The 10,261-nt window shown below is 38.3% G+C and overlaps 1 protein-coding gene across 50 annotated transcripts in view; it reads right to left on the bottom strand.

The window, feature by feature from the left end:
* Nucleotides 1-10,261, bottom strand: part of hts (adducin 1-like protein hts) — a 186,229-nt gene that overhangs the window by 96,261 nt on the left and 79,707 nt on the right. The window contains exon 1 of one of the 50 annotated variants that reach the window (XM_067083868.1): nt 7,135-7,168. The exons of 47 other annotated variants lie outside the window; for them this stretch is intronic. The gene's annotated coding sequence lies outside the window, so the exon portion shown is untranslated. Of the gene's footprint in view, nt 1-7,106; nt 7,169-10,261 lie in introns of those variants that run through there. 2 more of the 50 variants (XM_067083867.1, XM_067083855.1) reach the window with 2 other exon arrangements.

Raw genomic sequence — 10,261 nt, 5'->3', positions numbered from 1 at the left:
TGCGACCCAGATGCGACCCTAATACCCCAGAACGAACGAAAGGAGACACCCATAATCACTTCGGCTTTAAGGAAACGACAATCAAGGTGATGACATCCATATCCTCTTCGGCAGACTTTCCCAAGGATAATCTTAGAACTGTGCGCATACGTTTCCATCCTCTCCAAAATTTTCCTTAAACAAGCCCTAGAGTTCGTCGAAGCCCTAAGTTCACTTATTTCTTTTTATCCACTAGCAATTCATTTTACTATTTGTGACTGTCTTCATTCGTCCCACTAATCATCAACTGCTTCTTAAATTAATCCCACTGCTCTTTCATCTAATGTCTTGTTCGTGCATGCAATTTCCTCATCCATCGAGCCACCCACCAAACTTTAAACCGGACTGTAAACGATGATGCTCAAGAAAGAACAAAACCGTCGACAAACAGCATTCATCTGGCCCATTATTCTTTGCACGCACTTGTCCACAGATGGATGACCCGTCAAAGGATGCTGTGCGACAATAATCTCATCTCAGCGATATCGCCATCAATCTCATGAAACAAAAACACGTTTCTTCTAACCACCATGACATGCCACAAAGTGCAAAAACTTGTGAGATCCATTACCCTCAGTATATTTTATATACAGATAGATAGATAGGTAGACAGATAGATAGATAGATAGATACATACATACATACATACATATATATGTACATATACGAAATTGTCATCACCATACACGTGAGCCTCATTACTCATAAATATGCAACCACAAATATCTATATCGAATTCACTAAACCCTAGGAATGAGTAAATAAGTGCATCTGACCAGGCCAGGATTCTAAACTGGGCCTCTGGTTAGGATACAGTTATAGACAATCAACTTGACCATTCAGCTATCGAGAGACAGCTGAAACCTGGACGGGGCAGATGCCCTTATCAATTATAATATCCCTCGGGCGATTGCGACTCCGAAGGTACTGTGAATTCATTATATGACTAACTTCACCAGAACACACGTACAAATGCAATATAACAAAGGGAAAGAATGAAACGGTTTAAATCCTCACTGACTTCGCCTTGAGTTTTTAAAACATCTCCAACGGCCTGATACACAGTGGTAGAAATTTACAATATACATACTACGGTGACAGTGAAAATATACAGACGGTTGACTGAGCATTTACACTTGATACTACAGTGACACATACTACGGTGAAAAAAATATACAGAGCAACTGAATTTACACTTGATAAGTAGAAAAGAGAGAGAGAGAGAGAGAGAGAGAAGCAGTGAACTCATCAGTTTTAGGTCAATGCTCCAATTTCCAAATCTCATTTTCCTATGAGGGTGGGCAGGCTAACGCATTTTGCTGTATGCCAATTGAACTACGCTCCTCAAAGACTACATAATTTCGTTCGCTGGCCGGAAAGAAAATTTACGTACTTTCTCTGGTAAAGAAAATTTAAGTACTTTCTCTGGTAAAGAAAATTTAAGTACTTTCTGTGGTAAATTAATTCTTAACAAAACGGGGCAGGAGATGGTAGCTTCCCTTATTGGGCTGCCTTGGAAGTAGTAAAAAAGCTAGCGGATGAGGATGGATCGAGTGTTTATATATAGTTTGTGCGGAAAGAATGGACGTCGGTAAGTTGGTGAAGACAGCATAATTCGAATGTGATACAGCGGAGGCGAAGCGAAGACCTAAGACTACATACATGGAGTGAAAATGGATATTAAGGGTTATCATTAATGGGACTTAATATCCCGGATAGGCGATAGTGCGTGTAAAATAAATGTGAATGGCACACTGCGTGAAGAAAAGTTTGACAAGTTGCTGATGAGACTTGGTAGCCTATGCATGTGTGGCGATTTGTGCTATGCAATCTTCGTGTTCAACAGAAATATACACGATTCACTAGTTCAAATACGGTATGAACGCTCCAGTGATATTTTATACTTTTCGATCTAAACCCCTTGCGAAAATAGCTTACTGCTGAATTAAAATACAATATTATGGGCGTATCAACTTAACCCTATACGTAAAAAAAGTGCATATATAATCCTTTTCTGGCTGCAAAAACTCTTCCGATAACAAAACTGCCTATAAAAATCAGGAAGACGAATCTTTATAATGCAAGGACGGCCAACTGCAGGAGACAGCAGTGGCTAGCTGGAGTGTCGCTTCCCAGGTAACAGGTTCCTTAAAAACCGCAGCTGCATCTTATTCAGCAGCCTGTGAGACACCAGCCCTTGTGGCGAGGAAGTCCTCTAGGACGAGTTTAAAACAACGGGTAGATTAAAAATGAGTTTCCCCGATTAATTACAACGAGACAGAGAGAATACTTGGTAATAACCTCTTCTGCTTGAAAGAAAGCGCTTATTCCCTTCTATACAAATTTACCCTTGGATGGAAGAAAATTACCTTAGATCAGCTTATTCTACCTCGGCTACTGACATTAATGTATTCTCCTTGATAAAATGATCTTTGAGGTAAAAATCAGAATATGCCCACTGACTGAGGCAATTTCAGTTCTCATGGGTAAAGGGTTAAAGGCCGGTAAAACTGATTCACTCTCGAATCACGAAAATTTAAGCAAGAGTTCAATCCCAAAATATAAACGATCTCTACAACACACCAATGTCAACTACTTGTTTTGTTCTCTAATACAACTATGCTGGACTGAAAGTATAATTCATACTATACTACATAAAATACTGTTATTTCCATTTTCCAAACTCGTGGCTACAGAAGCTATTTACATTCTCATATTCAGTTGCTTACTTGTTTTATTGGCCTCGAAGACATGAGACACATAATACAAATCAGTCTTTGCAGGTTACTTCTTTAACAAACATAATATACCATAATCACACGACAAATTGCGTCCATTACACTTTAAATATATATATATATATATATATATATATATATATATATATATATATATATATATATATATATATATATATATATATATATATATATGATTCCTTGATGAAAAACATAATCAACATCACAGCTATAGAACTTGCAAAAAGCATACAGTTAATGAAAAATATTAAACTACTATCAAGATTTTAGTTAGCAATATATCTATTTCCTTAGAGCAATGATTATCCTATGTGAATGCAGGTAGGTAAATACCAATTAAACAACCCCAGGCTTATGTCTGGCAGCCTTATAAAAAAACATAATGTGCATAGGCACAATCACTACAAACTTTTGAGCAAACAAAATTATACAAGACCAATTTATACAAGACAGTGACTGCTAAACCTAGATTCACTTACAACACACCAAACGTGTGGGAGAGAAACATTACAATAGGAAAGACGAACGTCGGATCCTGACCTTTGATCTACGTGACCCTAAAAGACCTGAGCAGACACTGGCCCTCATAAAAAGTGCAGGGCTGCACAAGCAATGCTGACCCCACCAGTTATCCAGTCGATGTAAATCGGTTACCGCCCGGAAATCCCTCACAGCTTATCAATTCACTGCCTGGAGTTTTTTTTTTTTTTTTTTTCATCAACAGAAAGTGATATCCAAGCGATAATAACTGATAGCCATCATTTTACAGAACTGATATTCATAGCAAAAGATGGGAAACTAAAAATAAATACCAGCCAAGGACAGGTGATTGGAAGTATTCGTTTTCTAAAAATGACGGGAAAGTATACAACGAATATGCAGGGCAGAAAAACCAACCTTTGCGTCATCAGTACCTGATTAAGTAGGCATCTTCGTGACGACATTACAAATTAAATCTCTGAGTGCAGCACATTTTACCAATACATTTATCTCAAATCTCATTCAGTCAAAAAATGAGAAGGCCCAGGGAATAGTATTCACCTCCATTACTTTCAACTCGCACTTTTCACCCTTTTCTTACATGTGGGCTTGGTATTTTGCAAGGCGCCTGCTTGCAAGTTGACATTTTGCTTGACATTTTAAAAAATTGAATTCATAATTTAGCAAGCCAAGTAAAGGCCAAGATCAGAGAAGGAATGTACCTCTGAAACACATCTAGAATGGTTTCACCTCAGAGGGGTCGAAGCATTACCTCGTCCAGGCCCTTCCCTAAATGGAACCAGATATTTGTCACAGTTATTGAAGGCAATAATATTACATCTGACTTTGGAAGCAAGGTGCCTTGTACTGAGGTTGTTGAAATGACCAGTGAACTTGCATCTGGTTCATCCGGAAGGATAAAAAAACTTTATCTGCAAAAAAAGACCACACGTGCCAGGGGGAAACTTGACACTCACTGTCAAGCCCTGTGAGATCAGAACAAAAACATTAAAGAGAAATGACCATCTCTTGAAAGCCTATGGTAAGTGTCACGATAAACTGGCCGCTCTCCATGAACACTGCAGTGTAGCAATCATTTTGTTTTCTAAGAACATAACAAAGAATACATAACGCGGTAAGATTTTAACAAGATCAAGTATTTGTTGGCAAAACAGAATTTCAACAGTTTTGATAATAAAGTTATACGACCAAAAAAATATTTAACATATTAAAAGCCATTATCATTACCATTCACAATCTTTCATTCATATGGATAAAGCCATCAAGCACGATACCACTGAACAGAAAAAAATGAAGAAAGCGACCAATACATCCAAAATTAAACACGAATAAAGCATATATTTGTTAATTTCGTTATTTACTTTCACTGTATTTTACTGGGACTTTTCTCATATTAGTTACGTTTCCCCCATAGTCAGACATTCTAATCACTCTAAGCATTCATTCTAAAGGACTTTATGGTTTTCGTCTATGAACGCAAAGTTAACAATAATGACAACACTACCAAAAATCCATTCTTATCTAATAACCAACAAACGTCCGCGCTACCCTACGTAATTATTCAATCAAAACACACAACAGGAGAACAAAAAATATCTGTAAAGCAATCCAACACGTCAAGACTCATCAAAGGTTCACATTCTCGGGGAACAACGACCAGCCCGGTTTGGCAGGAATGAGCTGGCCAACCAGCCAAAGATTTTTTTCTTCTTTTCTTCCTTTCTTTCCAGGACAGTCTAGACGGACTGTCTCAACTCCGCTTAAAAACCATTGAAAATTTTAATATTTTTTCAATGGAAAGACTCGTTACCTATATTATAAGAGTAAAACGAGGTGGTCTGCCTTAAAAAAAAATGGGAAATGTTCTCATTTTTACTTATTTTCCGTAATTACTCCACTGGAGTCAAGTTTTCGGTCTTGATGGAAAAACTCTAGCAATTTTCCTTTTACGTTTACCAAGACAATGTCTCAGAGCTTAGAGAGAGAGAGAGAGAGAGAGAGAGAGAGAGAGAGAGAGAGAGAGAGAGAGAGAGAGAGAGAGAGAGTAGGCAAATGGAACTTTGACAGAGTGAGAATAAGCGAGCGATTTTTGCCAAGTGAGTCATACCGTGTAACAGATGCTCAGCCGAGCCTACAACCACTAACAACTTCCTAAGTTGACAGTTGCTCCAGCCGCACCACCTGCCTGCACCTTAATTGCCCACGCACACATGCACACACAAACGATACAATCACATATCACGAGAAGGAATAAATTACACACACACGGGGATGCGGAAACATCTCGGCACAAAACAACCGTCATAAACCTTGTCTGGAGAGCAATGAAACATGTTAAAAGAAAACGCTGTATCTAGGTATTTTCAAATTAAACAAAAATCAATAAAATAGGAAATAAAAACAGCTGGGAAGGAAGGAACGTAACACCATCTCAGTGACAGGCAGTGAAACCACACGCTTGTGTATTTAGCTACAATGCCACACTTACCCAGCACTCTTCATGCCCTGACCCCACGACCTAGGTCATGACCTTCTAACATTTCCATGTCAGCGGTCTTTCCCTCCATCCTCAAACGCACGCGTGTTGGGGAGGGGGTGAAGGATGGGGTAGAGGGAGGGAGGGAGAGAGCTAGAGACTTGTCCCTGCCACCTCAGGGGAGTTAATGATACATGCAAAATCAACTCCACCCTCCCCATATGAATAAAAAAAATGTGTCTGGCCAAGGCGACTCAGACTAACCCTAATGCATTTCAGTTTTCAAATGAAGTGTTCCCCATTCCACTCCGCCATCAGGGAAGAATGCTATGAGGGGTATTTGTTGGCACATCCCTCAACATTTTTTATTACAATCAAAAGTCCTTGTAGTGAGTATACTTCATTTCTATGTATAACTGATTTGATTTCTATGTATAACTAATTTCCCGATTTGATTTCTATGTATAACTGATTTCCAATTACTTGAGGATTTTACTCTGTAGTAGCTGAAAAAAATATATGTTTGCTGATACAAACTAAAAAACAAACTCCAATAAATATATGTATTTGTATATCCATACACATACATATATACTGTATATATATAGGGTGTGTGTGTGTAACTTGCAGTTCGATAGGCAACACGGATCATAAATCCTTTTTACCACAACTCCGTATATGAACTCCAAATGCGCAGTTGTGTAAAAGAAACATTAGTCTCTCAAGCCCTCCAGTAAATATTTCTAGGTTCTCATGCAGATACAGTAGTGCCTCAGAACTAAAGCAATGACACGTGTTAGTCCAAACAGATTTCTGACCCTTCGAAGAACAGGACCGTTAGGGAAACACACAACACTAACCACAACAAAGAAAAGACGTATACCTCAATTTCTGAAAAATAAGCCACAAATATGTTTTCTTACAAAAATTTGTGGCAGTCGATTGTAGCACACTGCGTGTAGTCAGGATGCCATTTTGTGGAAAATTTTGGCTATGCACATGAGCAATATATATATATATGTTAAATTTTGAACGAAAGCTTTATGTCAACAGCAACCGTGGTAGCTTCCAGTCCCCATTTCATTCACTATTTTCAATATCATTACCGAATTGGAACTAGTGAAACGCTTATCACAAGCCAACTAGAAGTCACATAAGGAGGCATTCAAAGTCGACATGCTGACACCAAAGAGTAATGTAAAAAAAAATAAAAAGAATAAAATAAAAATAACCACTAATGCCACAAAAACATTGACACAATCACTAAGAACACAATAACGGAATGCACAGAGTCCTCGATAAACACTATCACCAAAAGCCAAAACATTCACCGTGGCAAAACACAGTGACAACCACAACCTGAAAACTGTGCGAGGAATATGTCAAGGGGCCAACTACATAGCCTCCTCTTCTCTTAAATGAATTTAACACTTATGGTCCACACCTTAGTTGTCGCTTCAGCAAGAGAAAGAGAAGGGGGAGGGGGTTATGGCGACACGATAAGGGGGATAGGCGGGTTCTCCAATTGTTTCGGCTTCCTCAGCATCTGACCTAATACGTCCACCACAAACGTACGGTTTACGACATTGTCTTCTAACAAATTTGGTAGTTAAAAAAATAAGGTAAACATTAACAATCACGACTTTACTGAAATATAGAACATATTCTTATATGACTCAATCGTAATGAAATAGAAAACAAAAAAACGTACACTTCAACCATTTTGAAGCATAAACCGTAAGACCGGGAAAGAACTTTTATAACTCTCAGCAGGAGCCACAAAGTCTCTTGAGACAACACAGACGGGATCTTAAAAGCTTATAACTGGATTTGGGAGAATAAACTTGGAGGTATAAAAAAAAAATTGCCCCTGGTAAAGAAAAGAAACTCGCCTAAAACTCTTTAAACAAATATGACGAGTTGGGCTAGAAAATGGCTTTTAACTTTGTTTTAACGAAGAGAAACTAAGCTTTTTATGTAGTGCAAGAGCACGATTGAAATGTTAGGGCGTGGAAAAGGACATCTCTATCCAGCATATAAGAACGATCTATGTATGAAGATACTTTGACCGTAAATACAGTCATACATATAAAAATGAGCGAACACAGACAACTCTCACGATGGTTTCACCCGAGGCACAAGATGGTACCGAATTGCCTGTAAAAGGCTCGAGGTTTCTGCAAAAACTAACTGTCAAAGTCTAAATTAAAAGATGGATTATTTTGTGTGTATGTGTGTGTGTTTGTACTTTCCCCTAACACTGATTCTTTATTTAGAGAATATTAAATCTTTCATTTACAGTAATGTTCTAGAAATGTAGTTGTTAATGTCATACAGACCCTTATTGTTAAGAATTTAACCGTTTCATATTGAAATGTCAGAATTTTCGAGATCTGGAGGCGATCATATAAAGAGCAGCCGGTGGTTGGCAAGGAAGACGAGAAAGGCAGCTAGAGAAGACAATGCAAGGTAAGAGAGACAAGATAAGAGCAAGGCACGTCTCAAGTCTCCAGTCATCTCTCGCAGATAGAAAGATTACAACGCTTTCAGTTCAACATAAACATTTAGTGCTTTGCTCTGTGAGAAGAGCCGTTCAGAAGACAAACCCTGACTACCATTACCACGAATACAATCAGCCAAAGTTATCGTTACCTTTTGTGATACGCTGGTACAAAAACTTGGTATATAGACTTTAAACTTTCATAAATATTTCCCGTTTTAATCACAACGGGTAAAAACCAATGGATGTCCCCTCTTACGAACCCTGGACATAAACGCAAAAACCTCAACTTAGGTTAACGCTACAGAGGTCCGTTGTCTTCAAAGAGTTCGAGCGTTTTTGATACCGATTATATACAAGCAATATCATGAACGTGATTAAGTGTGTGTGTGTGTGTTAGAAACAAATGCCTTTAGACTTCTTGCATGAACGATTTCCCGCACTATATGAAGACAATGGTAAAGGCATACTCTGTCGAAATGTGCGTCTCAAGACCTTCAGCATCAATCAAGCAATCATACAATCATACACAGTGTGGAGACAAGAAAAACATGTAAGAATAAAATGAAGGCCTACTCCCTTAAACGCTGAGAGAGAGAGAGAGAGAGAGAGAGAGAGAGAGAGAGAGAGAGAGAGAGAGAGAGAGAGAGATGAAACAAAAGTCAAGTCCTTCCGCCAGCAAAATGTTTGGGAGGGAGGCAATAGAATAAGCGGGGACTATTCATTACGAGACAATAGTCTTATGTCTCATATCTTTTACTGATCATGTCTCTTGTGTTTACAACATTCCAGAGAAATTATGAACCTTGACAATAAAGCTGCTTATGAACAAAAAAATTACAGGAGTTACAAATCCAGGCCTTGATCAAAACACCTTCACTCAACGTAGGTAAAGCTCACAAGTGCTAAACAAATGTCAGCAATTTAACCGACAAAATCTGTTTAGTGTACGAAAAGAGGTAAAACCAGTTTTCCACCCCTTCTTTAAAATCTCTTAAATAACGAACACCACGTCGTTATAAGCTTCAATAAAAATACTGCTCACAATTTATTCGCCAACGAGGCAAAGCAAACACAAGGAGTTTACTCCGGATGTAGAAGCACTTAACACTTCGAAAGTTTTATGGCCTAGAACAAATGCACCGCGTCCAAAGAAAAAAAAACAAACAAACAAAAACAATAGCGATGGACTAAGCGAGTAATGACCGACAGGACAGTGACACAAGCACGCCAGAAACCAAGGCTATAATACAAAGCGAGACAAAGGACAAAAGACCTATAATAATCTAACACTGGTCAAAATGACTCCCATTCTTAATGAATTCGATGACTCACAATCGATAAGTGGAGACGAATGCATCTGCCTTATCTGCTACAATGAATGATTCTTGGGTACCCGCAAACGATCGTCCTGATACAACTCTGACACCACACCAATCGTGTGACACACGATAAGGATGATAAGCCTAGATCGTTGCGTGTGTCATAGATACTGATGAAAGCATATTCCGATAGATAACATCAAGTGAACGGTATCGAAATAAACACTACAAGCCCTCATTACAACATTCGGGTTTGTTTCTAATAAGTGAACAAAGAACACGTAGAAGCAAATATATTTAATTCAATTTTTCCAGGTAAAACGGTCTTCAAATCATCTTACCTATTCAAAAAAAGAAAACCAGAGCCGACTAAAAAACAATGGATGAAAATTATGAAACATTTTGAAATGTAATTTCTTTGCAGTGTATGTCTCTGATATTACCTTTAAATTATGACATGGCTAATTACTTCAAATTCTAATGTATACCATTAGTACTAAGTGTTCGCAGCACACACCCTTCAAAATGTAAATAACTATTAATAAACCCAAGTGACACTCCTATCACTGAATGACCTCGACGTACGCATATAGCTGACAGTTCTCAAAGCTGAACAACATGGAATACCTACTCCACGCTTAACTTAATATGCTTTCCGTACACC

The sequence above is a fragment of the Macrobrachium rosenbergii genome, chromosome 41 (genome assembly GCF_040412425.1).
Source record: "Macrobrachium rosenbergii isolate ZJJX-2024 chromosome 41, ASM4041242v1, whole genome shotgun sequence".
Lineage (NCBI taxonomy): Eukaryota > Metazoa > Arthropoda > Malacostraca > Decapoda > Palaemonidae > Macrobrachium > Macrobrachium rosenbergii.
This window is presented reverse-complemented; position numbering and strand designations above follow the sequence as displayed.